At 29.6% G+C, this 16,683-nt stretch overlaps 1 long non-coding RNA gene across 2 annotated transcripts; it reads left to right on the forward strand.

Annotated features, from left to right (window-relative positions):
- Positions 1-6,602: 6,602 nt before the first annotated feature.
- Positions 6,603-13,988, forward strand: LOC126266326 (uncharacterized). 2 transcript variants are annotated; one of them, XR_007548741.1, is made up of 4 exons: positions 6,603-6,732; positions 6,911-7,027; positions 7,193-7,522; positions 13,861-13,988. It is a non-coding gene; the product is annotated as an uncharacterized LOC126266326 (long non-coding RNA). The 2 variants fall into 2 exon arrangements; XR_007548740.1 differs by lacking the exon at positions 13,861-13,988 and having other exon boundaries at positions 7,193-8,507.
- Positions 13,989-16,683: the final 2,695 nt, after the last annotated feature.

Genomic DNA, 16,683 nt, shown 5'->3' on the forward strand with positions numbered 1-16,683 from the left:
CATTTCAAGGCAAATTTCAATGGGGGAGAACCGCACAGAATTTGCAGAATGTTAATTTTCGGCATTTCTGAAGGCGTCAGCCAAATTAATAATCACCCATTAACTTAAACCATTTGTCGCATTTAGGACGGATCCACGATTTCCTCGATCATTGTCTCCTCTATTATTTATTATGATATACGATTAAAAACCACACATTTATTTCACTATAGTAATTTATTTAGGGAATAAAACTTGAAATATTTTCAAACAGGACTAAAATTCTGAAATTTGATATTAGTCTTGAATTTTTAATAAAATTTTTGTTTTATTTGTTGAGAGGATTAGAAAGTTTTTAAAATAAATTTTGTGAGAAATTTTAAAAATTTGAAGACTACATCAATTTTCAGAAAAAAAAAATACAATTTTGTAAAAAATATTTGAATAGTCTTCACCTTCAATTTACAAAATTTTTATTTTTTATAATTTCATAATTCTGTAAGGAAATTGAATATTACAAAAATTTACTGTTAGTAAAGAAACTTTCAGTACTTGAAATATGTTAAAATGAAGTAAAACGACAAAAACTCCATAAGAAAAAAAGAATGGAACATCAAAACGATGGTGGAGATGAATTTTTTAAAATATCGCCAGGGATTAACCGAAGCCTGTCTTAAAATTAATACGAAAAAATTACCATACAATCACTCCTGCGGGGCATGAAAGAATAATAGTGCGGCAGCCTTATCTGGAAATGGAGTGCCTGTAATTCTTAAGCAAGGCTAACAAGCTGTATAGATAAAAGAGTGAGGAGTCGTAAATTTAGCCCAGATAGTCTGCATTGGGAATGTCACTTGGTCGATTGTCGGTTCTGGTGAATTATAGCGAATTGACGTTGACTAGGAAAAACAAAATGGATACACAGTCCCGACTGAATTGTTGCCGACGATTGTTTTTTATAACACTTTAAATACATTCAGGTTTCGCCATGAATACATTGCTTTACAACTGTACGAAAATAATACGATGTTATTCATTCTTTTTACCTTGTTTGGCACAGTGAAATTCACTTTTAAAAAACTAAATAAACCTGCTGTCCTGCTGTTCAATAACGTTTGCCAGAGCCAATATTTCTCCTGGGAAATTCTTGCTTTGCCCTATTACTGACACAAATAATAAATAATAAAACATTCAATAAATAAAACATACTTCCACAGATGCAGATGTTTCAAAAATTATACTTCATTTATGAACTCAAAGAACAATTTCTCGAACAAATTTTTTTAATTAACGCAAATGAGTTTAACTCATTAACTAATTATGAGCATGTAAACTAATCTTGAAGTTAATAATCCCGCCGGTTTCACACGAGTGCGGCTTTTACCGTTTTTCCGTGTGCTACATTAAAGGTTTGAAGTTATTTGGGCCACGTTACATTCGTGTCCCTTTTAACACTAAAACGGGCAAAGCTCCTGCTCTCAGGATATTGTGGTTAGCCTTAAGCGTGGATGGAATTAACATTTTTTTACACTCCTACCTTCAATCATGTAATTCTTCATTCGTTACGAAAAACACACTCACCTGAAACAAAAAAAGTGTTTGTGTTTATTGGATGAATGACGTTAACAAGGTGCGAAGGAAACTTCCAACATTTTGTTAGTGGAGTCAAGTTTTAGGTTACATTAAGTTTACCTTTAAAATTTCATAACATACAACATGCAATTTCTTATCTATAGATAGGATAAGTATCTTGATGGTTTAAGAACTCTGTTGTAATTGAAATTGCTGCATCAAGATATTTTATACACCCACGAGTGTACATTAAAACAGCGTTCAACCCTTGGAAAGTAATTCGAAGTGAACAAAAGGTTGAAAAAGTCGTCAATGAATTAGCATATGAATTGTGGATGTGTGCTTTTGCCCCATTGTTAACACGATAATAGCAACGATTACGAGATAGTGTGGCCGGTGAGTACAAGAAGGCAATTTCGAGCGGTTCGAAAGCAAAACGATTTGAGTGACAAGCCGGGGTTTGCATGCCAGTCAGCTGATTAGGGCGAGTGAGGGCAACGCAAAACTCGCGTGCAGACCAATAACAAATCTGGCAGGGGCAATCATGCATACAAGTAACTCCGAGTTTAGCCAGGTCAGGCGAGCACGTCACAACATTAACAGCCGATTCCCCTCGCACACGCCGACTTGATTGTTTTCTTCGGCACGATCGATATTCGTACTTAATTAGCAGGAAATAAATTCTAGTCTAATGAAATGCGCCAAAGAAACAAAGAGCCTCCACGACGAAACACTATTCAGGAAGGTTTATTAAGCGCGCGGTCTTATTTTAGGTTTAATATCAAAGGCGAATTCAAATAAACTGTTTTGTATCTTAGGTGGATCGTGTCGTGTTATGGAAGAATGCTTTGTGGTTGAAATTGTATCTTTAAACCTTTATTCATGTTTACTAAGAGGACGATTATTTACAATTTTCGTTCAAACACAAGCAGTTATTTCACTTTAACAACTAAATGTGTTTTTAATAAATCCACTATACTGATTAATTAAAATATAATGGTAACACGATATATTCATGCATACATATTTAAACATTCAACCTTTTTGCTAAATTAGTGATTTAAATGTAGATTTATAATATTTTAAATTTTTCTATTATAATTCGAATAATATCGAATTAAATCACACATCAATGTTATATCACAAAGATAATAAATTACTAAATATTATTACATCGTTATATTAATTATTACTTCACTCCGTATTTAACATTTTGATTAAAATATATTTTTTTAAAATCTACTTATTGATACATTTTCATAATATTTATAATAATAATAATAAATTTAGTTTTGCCCATACACAATATTCAATATTATGACAAAAGTAATAATAATATAATGGATAATCATAATCAGAAATATTTACTAACAAAATTTTAAGATAAAAGCCTTTAGAAAAACATAAGAAATATGAAATTACTAAAATTTAATAAATTTTTAATGATATCTAAATATTAGAGATTAATCAAAAACAAGTATTAATAAAAAACATTAAACTCGAAAATTTGAATTTTAATAAAATTTATATTTTATATATTGACATTAATTAATAATTAAGTATAATAGTTATTAATTTAAATAAATAAAACTTTTAAACTTGAAAATCTGAAAGAAATGGACAGATGTTTTATCTTTTACAAAGGCAAGTTTTCGTGAAATAGAAAATTCAACATTTGATATTTTTTAGATAAAAATTATAAAAATTTAAATAAACCCAGACAATTGTTATTAAACATTATATTAAACATATAATATCAAAATTTATACAACATAAATTCATTTAAATAATACAATTACAAAGATTTCAAAATTAAAAATAAGTAAGTAATATTTTTGTGATAAATTATCAAAAAAGATTACTATGGTTAAAGATTAGCAAAACTTTTAAATTTGAAATTTAATAAATTAGGGCAAGTTTGTGTGGGACATATATAATAAAATTATAGCAATTTAAATAAATCATAATTAACTGAATGTTAATTACATAAATATAACATTTTTAAAAAAACAACAAGAATTAAAAAAAATATATTTCAAATACATACATAGAAGAATATGATATTAAAAAAGTTTCGCAACGTTCATTACCTTTACATGAATATCCGCTGTTTTATTTTTTCTTACTTGTGAAGGTATTTTTAATTAAATTAAAATTATAAAGAAAAACTAAACGTAATAATGGGTAAATGTGGTAGTTTTATTAGCATACTGAACTTAATTAGTTACTTAGTGACCCAATTCAATCCCATTTTATACACTCTTTGTGAGTTACCTCATTCAAGTAGTAAACTTTTATCATCTCGTTAAACTGACAGTAAAATAAACATTCCATACTTAAGTAACTCAATTAACTGATCATAACTGGGGATATTAAAATATTTAATGTCGATAAAACATAAATGAATACATCAAATAACATAGATCTGATAACACGCATCTTTCTAATTGCTTATCATTAGTTTTTAGAAATTGGATCCTTAATTGACGTAGACTAATTTTATTACAGTTTTACGATATATTAAGTGGTTCTAACGGTTGATCTTCGGTCTTTTTGTACTGTTTACTTAAAAAAATTATATATTTTTTCATCAAGCAACAACCATCCCCTTGTAGTCAACAAAAACATAAAGTTTTAAGTATTATAATTACATAAATGTGTTTTTAACGACACATTTAAGTGCACTAGGAAAATAAAATAATGGAACAAATTTTGAACACTAAAAAGACAATTAGATATGTTTTATACCATACCATTAATCTTTATTATAAAAGCCTTTAAAGTTAACTTACAGCATCTTCAGCGATACCCGTACACTTTAAATCCAATTTCAATAACATATGTGCGATCCCCGACAATAATTTATGTAAAGGATGACGTATTGCAAGATCAGAAGTAATCGATTCGGTGAAAATGGATGAATACCGACAGGTGGACGCAGCATCACTCTTTCCGCAGTATCATCCATCTTGTCTTCCTATGAGCTTAAGAGTTGGTCCGGACCCTAGTCCTGGACACCTACAGCACTTCGGACCAACGGCAAAACACCACCCGTTTGAAATAGAGACATCATTCGTTATTATTTGACAGATCGTTAGGGCCAGATGTGACCTCCGAATGGTTAATGACGGTTGATTACGTGATGGTAATTAACGGATTTTTTAAGTTTTTTAGTTTACCATTTAAATGGTTTTCAACATGAATTATTCGAATGTTATTACAATGGTTGCACTGAGTAGAATTAATTATGAAAACGAAACCTGATAATATACACCATTTATTTTATAGCATATATTTGTCAAAAATGATTTGAATGAAGTTTAAACAAAATTGTTCCTGAAGGATTTATTAGGTAGTATCTTCTACTATATATGTTATAGTTAAATTTTATTTATCGTACTTTTCATTATTTATTTATTAACTGTAACTGAAAACTATGCCTGATTTCACCAACTTTTATGCTAATAAATGTCAATTATATTATTCTGATATTTGCATCCCATTATAATTTATAAAACAGTGGTCCATAAACATGAATTAATGATGTAAATAATCCATTGTTTAGTACTGATAGAAAGTATCTTGTTTCAGTTCAATTATTGCTAGCATATTTAACTGAAAGTTAATATTTAACTGAAAATTAAACTTGCAATTATTGGATGTAAACTTAGAAATATGAAATTATATTTCATAATAAATCTGATAAAAAATTTATACTTTTTGGACAAATTAATATAAAATTATTCTTTTTATTATTTTAACCAAACAACAAACTCAAATAAATATATATGAAGAAATTATTAATTAAATCTTGACTTAACCTAAATAATTAAATGTAACCTAATATAATTTAACTAAATCTGACATAACCATTACATCTTAAACAAAATTAGAATATTTGTATATAAAATGTACATAAAACTGACCAATAAAAATTTTAAATCTCTTCGTTAAGAACATACAAACTTAGGTATAACAGACCCAATTCTAACGTCTTAGGTTTTAACGGTCCAGGCAATCGATATGCCGCCGTTGAACCAGAGAGTCAACGACAAGTAAAAAAAAAACATATAAAATACAGTTATGTATTTACCTGGGAAAGTAAAATTTAATGCAATCGAATATATCTGATAAAAGGCAGCTTTTACGCTTGCTTATAAGTCGAATATAGGCGAGCGTCCCCCGGGACCCGGAATGGCTTTCCATTCCTCCACGAGCTGGAGACAGGTCTCACATGAAACCTCCTTACTCACGCTCCATCCGCTTTTCAATCAGGACGGGAATCAATAAAAGCGTCAGCCTGTTCCGTTCCTCGGTCGGCCCAAAGCACAAACACCTTCTTTTACCGCCGACGACTTACGGTACCCGCTTCTGTTCGACGCCCCGGCAAAAGTTTTATATAATATTCTTTTTCTAAAAAGTGATTTTCAGTTTTTTCTTACTTCAATTCGGATGAACGGGCTTGATTGACTGGACTTTTAATATTTTCGTTTAACAACGTTTTGAAAGAATTACTCTTTGATGAGGCTCGTTGAAATTGATAATTAAAATTTCTTTTCTAAAATTATTTTTCTTTATACATTACGCCATCAAACATATTATCTAGCAACAATAACTTACTTAGAAAGGAGGTTCTTTATCTGTTTAGGTTATTTAATTATTATTAAATTTAAAGAAGAGTTGTGAAATTGAAAATAGTGGAATTTTCTATCCTTAGGGGTACCCATTTATGACACCCTGTATATTATATTTGAAACATGACCTGCAAGCTAATGGCATGTATATATTTTTTTAATATTCAATGGGATTTAGAATTCATATTTAACGGCAAAGGAAAAATAACAAATAATAAATTATAAATAACAATACATATTTAATATTAAATTTTTTAAAAGAAAAAAATTAGTTTGACAGATCACGTCAAAATTTTTAATATGTAAATCATGCTTAAAGAATAAAATCTACCATATAAAATGAATAGAGTGCCTGGAAAATCCAAGCCTTTTTATTGGTGCTTGGATTGTTTGTATTCTTGTTGTCATGTAAAAATCAGCAATTGTTTGTTTGTAAACTTATTGCTATAACAACAATTTTGGTATAAATTTGGCGAAACGGCGAATATCACTTTACTTTGAATTCAACAATGGTACTGTTGACATCTTCAAAATTGCTGAAGGGAAGGTATGTAGTGCAACATTTTATATATTCATCAAATCATTGAATGTTTCTTCTTGTATTAGGTTAAATAATAATCTTTTATTTTTATATATCCATTTTATTTCCTTTAAATACTCTCTTTATACCCAGGTTTAACTAGCGTTGCTTTCCACATAAGAGTAATTGGAAATTTTGTCCACAGGTCAAAGATGTCCGTTCATACTAGATAAATCAAGGTCCCAGTTCTTGTTTGGGTTTCTACGGCAACCAATTTTATGGCTTACTCCATTACAACGGTTCTTACTAGGACGAATAAAAGGTACATACATTTATTAGTAATTTAGGCTGTATATTTATTTTAATTTAAATTTTCTTGTACACAAGTATTAGAAAGTATTAAAAATTCTTGTCAAAATTTGTTCATATATCAGTTCATTTTATACGAAAAAAACTTTTGTTAAATTTGTATAATTTTTCCTTACAGATAAAACTAAAATGGATTAAGAATACAATCATGCCCAACCTTCAGTAGATACAAAGATGGACAAATTGATGCAGCTTAATTCAATAAATGGAGATGCTGCTGTAAAATATGAACCACTTGTACCAGGGTCTACAACTAATGCGGCCAACTCAAGGAATGAATAAATTAAATCGTTCAACAACCAAAAGTGGACAATAATCGTATAATTTGAGAAAAGGGAAAGAAAACATGAGAAAATTAAGAATAGTTTATCGAGACATTTCGATAATTAGAAACATGAATGAGAACAGTCGAAATCAATAGTGATAGTGATCTTGTTATGGCTTAGAGGTATTATGGCTTATCTATGCTGTCCCTATCATACAAACACAAATTTCAATCTGAAGACGAATTTTAAGCAATTGAGGCTCAATTTTTATATTCTTTAAATCGCCTAGTGAAGGTTATAATGAATTAAGGAGTATTAAATTTTAGCATCAGTTGCTTAAAATTGTTCTTCGGATTGGAAGGTTTTTTAAAAATTTCAAATCTTAAAACTGTGTTAAACGATTGTTCATCAAATATTAAATTTGTCAGAATTTTTAGCAGTCTTTAAATTTTAGAATTTTGCAAAGATATTTTAACTAGTTTTCTTAGCAACTCCTTTTTGTATAGGAACTAGCAAGTGTAGTTCGGGTGAAGTGCGGAGCAACATATAATTAACATTTTAATTCAAAAGCTTCTTTTGAGAAATAAGATGCTGAAATCTTGGTACTGCTCACTTTATCAGAATTACATTTTCTCGATTTTTATAGAAAAAGGGTTGCCAGGGAACTTGTTAAAATATCTTTGCAAATGTGATTTTCACACAAATTTACTTCCAATCAAACATTTTATCTTAAAAAATCGTTTAATTACATTGTAATCTTAAAATTTTGCAAAGATATTTTAACTAGTTTTTTTAGCAACCTTTTTGTATAGGAACTTGCAAATGTAGTTCGGGTGAATTGAGGTGTGTTAAATTTTTGTCAAACAAAATGCTGAAACTTTGGTACTACTTACTTCATCGGAATTACATTTGCTCGATTTTATAGAAAAAGGGTTGTTAGGAAACTTAGTTAAAATACCTTTGCAAATATGATTAATATAAATTTAGTACCAGGGATTCGACAGTTTTTCTAATTTTTTATTTATTAGTAGATATTTTATCCGTATTTTTAAATTTTTAAACCATTTGACAAAAATTTACTAATTTTATCAAAAAAAGCCTGACTACTTAAGCCACATTAAGATTTATTCATCCTATATTTAACCTTGTCAAAAATGTTTGCGAATATTAAACCATTTTTTACACTTGTAAAAACTTAAAATGTAAGTTTTTGGAAATAAAAAAAATAGTAAACTTTTATTTATAATTATTTTCATAACCACTCCCAACATTACCCAGAATATAAAATTGGTAAATTGATAGATAATTCACCCTTGTTCATTGAGGTCATATTTGAATAATTATTGGATTTTTCTTATTTAACATAAAAAAACCCGTTTTTAAATTAGTAGGCAAACGTCCATCAGTTATAATTATAATTAGAATATACAAGGGTGGCCTGACATTGAATAATATTACCAGTCTACAGAACTACTTGTTTAGTAGTTTATTTTTTGTAATGTAATTAATTTTTATACAGATAAGTTATCAGCAACTACTAAGAATTGTCACGGAACCAAATGAATATAACCCGTATACGCCCAAAGGAGGCAAAACAAAAGATATAAATTGGACAATGACTCGGGAAGTTGAGGGACTAGAAAAAGATTTTATCTTTAACTAAATATAAAGAACTGTCACAAGTTGTGACCGTCCTTCGGTCTTAATTCTTTGTCTATTTGTTTGAAAGTGGAAAGTTGGGTGAGTATCGCTGAGTGTCTGAAGAGACCAATTAGTGACAGAACAATTCTTTTAAATGTTGACACGCCGTAATTCCCAGGAATATAATATCATAAATATTAAATATCAGAAAAATAATTAAAAATTAACCAAAACAAATCTGATAGAAACAAAAACGGAATAGATATAACCTTAAATAAAATTAGAGGAAAGTTTCTGATGTTGCACACATCTCCCAACACACAAGATCAGAAAAGTTCAAGAAACAAATACAATTTGCATTTAAACAAACATCCCATCCCTCGTGTTTAAAAATAGATGACAATGAAAACTGGGTCTTCTAAATAAATAAATAAGGAACTAGAGAATATAAAAAGGAATACCTAAACAGCACGTCAAACGAAATGTAGTTAAGCACAACAAGAAATTGTATTGATTACCACTAAAATTCGAGTTGCTGGTCAGTTCTATTAACACTGACCACTGTTCATAGATGGAAGTTCTGCCTTGGAGACCAATTATCACGTGGCGAGTGTCGACAGGCAATAATTCCACGGAATATAATCTGATGTTAAATCTCAATAAAGTGCATTACCTTAACAACAAGGGCAGTTAACAGCATTTAGGACATAGGTTTATGTGTATTTAGCACGATGGCATTGATAATTGTAGTTGTGTGGGGTTGGGACCCATGTTGTGTCGGTCACGCGAACTTGTCACGTGCCCGTACATTTAAAAGTCCTCTTGTCAGCAGAATCTAAATCGCAAATTGACCCACTCCCATTTATTCACCAACCAAACTGTTCAACTGCATGTTACGACCATCAATTTTAACTTTCTTTGTCACATGATACAAGTAAAAATTCAAAACGTATTTTTAATATATTAGTTCTAATTATGGTAATGGACCAAAATTAGTGGGATGGCTCCATTTCAGCCCATAAAAATAAAGCTATTAGGTTTAAGCTATAAATTAATCAAAAATTTTTGTTGCTCCACATAAACTTTTTATGTCTTTCTCATATTTTTATTGCTTTCATATTCCTTTTTGCAGAGGCTCCTTTCAACGTTATTCTTCACATGAACCTTCAATAGAGTAGCATATAATAAACAAGAATTTTAATATTTAATACGGTCAAAATTCCTTTTCAATATTCCAAAGAGCCATATGAAAGCTCAGCGAGCAAAAATAAAATCTAAGAAGGTTAAGGGCTTCGCCTTACATTGTGATACGTAATAGCCCGAGGCTATAAGGGTTATTATTGGTTTAAGATTTTTTTGCCTTAATCACTAGCAACAAAAAAGTGTTCAAAGCTATTGCAACGCAGATTTATCATAATTTAATGGAGCTGTCGTATCATAAATGTCAGAGAATTGCCTTAAACAGACTGCTAGTAAAAGTTTATGGCAATTTTTGTAGTTCTGCGGGCCTAACTGAAATATAGTATGTGGGTACAATGTTAAAAACGTCAGTTTATTACATAAACGGTAAAAATATGAATTTTATTAGTAGAATAGGGGAAAATGTATTTGATTGTATCGACTGTTAATAATTGTTTTTAGACAACATTGACTAGCTTCAGTTTATATTAAATCAGATGTGTTATCTCCCAATGTATAAACTATACTGAAAATAAGTGGAAATAAAAGTTATGAAATTCCAAATAACATTAAATATTTTGCAATTTCATCTATTGGAAGTATTGAGGTTATTTCATTTTACCATTTTTGTTTCAAACCCATATAAATGTATGTAATAAAGTTTTCCATTCATGAATATTTAAAAACTTTATCTGTTGAAGGCAATCAATAGTACTGATACAAGAAGGAATAAAAGTTATGCAATCTTAAATGATAATGAATACTTGAAATTTGAATAATTGAAGATCCTGATACATTTCTCATAATCTCAGGATTCTTTCAAATTTGATTGAAATTTGTACTAAAAATTGTAAACTCACGATGAATATGTTGATTCATAAGTTATGAATCATAAATTTTCTTAAATTCGTTATTCAAATTTATTAAACCATTAAGAGTCGTAATTACCTTATTTCTCAAAACTCCTTTCATTTAAAAACGTGCTGATTGTAACTGTTTGTCTTTATTTTACTTTCAACACCCATAACTGTCACGTAGTGTAAATGATTTATTTCCAACGACCATAAAACAGTCTTTAAACGCATTATCCATCTTAACACAACTTTGAAGTAGTTCTAAGGACGGTAGTTGTAAGTTATTAAGCCGTGTCAATTTGTCGTTGGGAGACTAATTGTATTTTTTCCAAGCCGATGATATTAAGAGGTTTACTACGGAAAAGCACAAGTGAACTAATTGAGTAGGAGTCTCGGGAGCGCTTTAAATCTAGAAATCTGGACCCGGGGGACACGGCTAGACGCAGTAAAAACCCGACCGAGTTCGTGAGGCTCGAAGGATCGTGTAACGGGGGCTAATCATGTCTACTGCCCTTCAACGGCAACTTTGTAAAATGATCGACTGTCATTTGCAACACAAACTTTTCAACAACTTGGTCCGGCGATGCGAAACTTCAAACCGTTAAGGTGTGTGCTACAAGAAATTACATGTCCTAAGTAAATCGGGTCGTGTTACCAAATTGCCTCAAGGAGCGTGATCAATTTCATGGTTTTTTGGCCACATATCAACTGTTCAGATGGATTCATTTAATTAAAGCACGTGAAATGTGGACGTTTCAGGTGAATACTGGCTCATAATCATACTAATTGATCTGTTGTGCTGGCTGATTTTAATTAAATTAATTATATTGTTTAATTGATTGATTTCAATCCTCGAGCGACATTAGGTAGATGTAACATTAATACGGTAACATTGAGTTAGGCTGGGTTGCAAAATGTTAGGTTAATATGTATATGTAATATGTAATCACTGTGCTTTTATTAGAGTAGTTTGTAAATTAATGCTAAAATTTAACAGCAACATCAAAGTAGACTGTTGTCATAAATTATTGTAATGAAAATATATATTTTTTTTGTTAAAAAAATGTTGAAGCTTTGTACAACAACATGGGATTATCTCCTAAAATTCGACGTTTGTTAATCATAATAAATTACTATGTTTTTTTATTAAAAATTATAATTTAATTTTAATTTGGTGTTGAAATTACTTATACCTTTTTCCATTATTTCCATATTCAACAAATATTTAATCTTAAGTTAAACTGATAAACATTAAGAAAAATGAAATTTAATGCCAGAAAATGAGAAACAATTTAAACAAAAAATAACTCCTAATTTGTCAGTAAAAAAAACGGTTAATATTTTCGTCAACGAATTAATATCGGATTTGTTCCATATAATTCAGGGCTTTGGAATTGCCTCCTAGTAATTGTATCACTTTGATGTGTTTTTCACTCAGGGAGACGTAGACTTATTGTGGTAAATGCGTTTTAAATGACCCAGATTTATATCCAGATAGGAAAAACAATTCTTTTGTCTTGAAAACCTGGCATGAGAGGTGTTCCTGGACCCGTTTTCTAGGGGATATATATCGGTTAAAAAGTATCGTCTAATTAAGACGAATGACTGTCATTTACTTCCTTTGCAGTTGGCTCACGACCGTATTTGTATCCTTTCCCGTGTCTTGTCCTGAATGCATAACATAAAAATCACGTAAAAACCTATTTAAATTCTTACTGGGAACATGATGCAGGAAATATTGCTTAATTGTTTCAATAAAGTTCTGTTTATTTTTTATTAATATTGATAATTTATGCGTATTCTGAATCATACAAATAAAACAAACTCACTTTTATATTAAATTTTTATACAATTCATTCACAATGATCAGCAAGTTTCGAGCCCTCTTACCTCAGACTAGGTAGACCTTCAGCGTCAAGTGGTGGTAGCCTGAGGTCAAGATTGGCCTTATTAAACAAATATCAAGTGTCTGGTCATGGTGGAGATCCAACTCATTATTAGTTTAAAAATATAAATATAAACATTACACTCCAGAAAGCTCTATTCAAAACAAACTAACAATTTCCAATAGAGATTTAACTTTTTTTTTAAATAAGCTCTTAAGAGACCCCGTACATACAAAATCCATTAAAAACAAAACATTAATTTAAATTCATGATGTGAATTTATTTACAATCTTTCATAGTGCTGATGTTTATGCCGCCCACAAGATTATAAATTCCAAAACATTGGTGTTGAAATCGCTTAATTTTAATTAATGTTACATGTTGGTGTTAATTGTTGAATTATGAGATGGAAGTTAATTAAGAAAAGTTAAAAGATATGTCATTGACATTGTAATAAATAAGTAATTAATTAGCATACGGTTTGTATGCAGTTGTGGTCATTAATAAAATGAAAAAAACATATATATGTAACACAGTGGTAGTTGAATTCTGGTTCGCGTGCAATTTTCATGTAGTCTTTGAAACAAAACATTAATTTCCATTGCGGTGCCTTTCACAATTAATTATATGGTTCGAAGCTTTTGAACTTAGTTTTTGTCGTCATTGACAATAAATCAGTGAGTAAAAACGCATTTATTAGAAGTCTAAATGTAAATTGGAACATTTGAATAAAATTGGTCTTTGTTTTACCCCCGTCAAAAATATTTCACCAAACTGAAATACAGCCAGCGATTTTCGTAAAGCTTTTATTGATTTTGGCTACTTTACTTCTTTTTGTGATAAATGTTCGACCGTAGAAAAAGCCAGACAATGCATCGTATATCCATAAAGTGTGTATCAGACTCCTGTAGTGTTGGGGGTGTACTTAAAAATGGGCATTAATGGCAATGTATATTCCAGAGAAGTTTACCCTGCCAGGAACTATGCGAGATAGGGGCGCCAAAACGACACTTTATTCGAATAAGATTAGGAAATGATGAAGAAATATTAAAATGCCCTAACCAAGATGGATGCAGTAAAAGTATACGTTATCGAAGGCAATATATAAAGTGTATGTAAATTAGTTCGAATGTGAATGTGTGCATGGCGTATTTGCCTTTTTCCGTAAATAAGAATCAAATGAATGGTTATTAGTGTCGTTAAACTCTTGCGTTTAACTGCAATGAATAAGATTAATGGAAAAATAGGTTTTATATAACTATATAAATTTATACTTATCATAATTTAGTTTCTATTTCATATTTTAGCTGGGCACGTTTAAAAAGGAAACATTCTTATAACTAGATTTTAACAGATATAGACAATAAAAAGAACAATGTATGCTATAGAAATTGTTTTCTATCTATCTAATATTGTTTAAAAAATATTTATTCAATTAATAAGTCGTTAATCTGTATATATTATTAGAAAACTTTTTAGTTAGTTAAGTATACTATATGCAATGAATGTACATTCATGTACGTCGCCCTGGAACCTGAACCAATAAAGAAATTAACCAATATCGCATTTAAAATCCTCGTGCAACTTATTTGAAAGTAGTCGATAGACTTATCATTAAGCAGTGATGAGTTAACCATGAGGAAGATACTTCATGGAATGAATTTCAACAAAATGAAGCTACCAAAATTAGACGTTTTTCAATTGCCAATTCTTTCCTTGCACACAACGCAAATGAGTCTTTTATTGATCATATTGTTATATACTACAAAAAAAATGAGTTGATACTTCTCGCTGGACTGAACAATGGGTTTATATTGTCAAATCTAATGGAATAGTACATTTCAATCTATAAAACATTTTAATGACTGTATGGAGGACACATTAACTTAGTGGTTCATGAAAAACGAGCTTTTGAGTCAATAGGAAAGGAGTACTACTTTTTTATGTTAAACGTCAACATAACCTAATATGTAAAATTTTTGAAAACATATTTTTCATAAAAAAATCCTATGCTAATGTTATAATAGTCTTCTAAGGTGTGAATTAGAAATTATTATTCAGCAAAATCAAAATATAGATAAAGATATTAGATATGAGCTTTCATTTTAAATGGGTCATATTATATAAAAATATATTTAAAAACATATTCAAACTGATTTCATTAACCTTAACCTGCATTTTTTAACGTATAGTGTGAAACAACCAAATTAAATAATTTTAGTATTTAAATTAATGAGCATTTTTTCTTAGATTTTGCTCAGACAAGTTTGATATTGTTTAATCCAAGAGATTGAGGTTTCTATTAGAAAATATGTTCTTATTGTTTTCTATAATAAATAATCATCATAACCCAAATATGACTTAAGAAAGTCACTGCATCAGGTAAGTTCATAAAGTATATATAGTGCATTATTGACTTTTCAATTACAATGACAGTGCTTCGTACAATGCAATTAGAGTGAAGCTTTGTAAGTTAGTAAACGCTTGTAAACAGCGACATATGTGTGCATAATATTGTAATATATAATACGTCGTAATACATATCCATTGTTTATGGCGGTGACGTTTGTACAGGTTCAGTGCTTAAGCAGTTGCAATTCCCCAGTTTGCTATTCTAAATAGCAATGCGCCGCTGCCGTATAATTAGGTATGTTTATTTACATACCTAGGAAACTTAACAATGTTATTTAAACTTGGCGAACGTTTGGCGCCAACAGCTGTTGCCGTGAAATTTTTACCATGGGGCTCGGGGGAGATTTCTGGGTCAACGCTACGGGCAATCGCAATGAATGGATATTTCGAGGGCTGTTTGGCTGGTTATTTATATGTTTACAAAGGGTAAACACGAAAATTAGCATTATATAAATAGATGTAACTTTAGTGATAACACTGTAATAACCCCTTTATTCGGAGGGAATCTGCAGGAACAAAGAAATGTGATAATCGATATCAAAGCTGGGCTTTAAGATTAGCGAAATCCACTCTATGTGTACATTAAACAAAGGCTATTTGCAAAAATGTATTAAAATTAATGCTTATTATACGTTTGTTTTTATTCCTAATTATTCATAAAAGCTTCTGTTTACTTTTAAATTTTAAAGAAATTAGTACGTTAATTAGAAATTCACAAATACAAGTTAAAACACTCTTATTAAAATAGTTTATAATCAACTAGTGTATTTTTAAGTGACATGAATCTCAATTCTTTGATAATAGGATTTAGAATAGGTGTGATATTACTCTTTCGACTTGTTTAAAAGTTTTCCTTTGTAATTGATGTCAAAGGACGACAATAAAGTACTGGTTGAATCGACAATAGAAGAAATATCTTATTCCTACGTTGCTGCATTTAAACTGTGATAAATGGTATATACTTTGAACATTTGGCTTCAAAATCCATCTATGCGAAAATTAATCTTTATCTTAAATCTTATAGTGCTTTTTTATAATTTATATTAATCTTTTTGGTGTTTAAAAACTTCTCGCATCTAAATGTATTTATTTGTAATTAGATAAAAAATATATTTTTTATAATATTTTAAAACTTTAAGCTTTTAAATACTCAATACTTTTTTTTCTCATTTTTTAATTTGCACAATGTACTACATACATATGTTAATCAACTTTTTACATCCTATTAAAACATTTATAACTATTAAATAAAAGCCATATTATTTTTTTTTAATTTATAATATTTTAAAACTGTATGGTTTTTATATTTTTACTACCATTACTACCAAAGTAATATTAGTTATTGTTTATTTACCTTTTTAAATTTATTTC

The sequence above is a fragment of the Aethina tumida genome, chromosome 7, assembly GCF_024364675.1.
Source record: "Aethina tumida isolate Nest 87 chromosome 7, icAetTumi1.1, whole genome shotgun sequence".
Lineage (NCBI taxonomy): Eukaryota > Metazoa > Arthropoda > Insecta > Coleoptera > Nitidulidae > Aethina > Aethina tumida.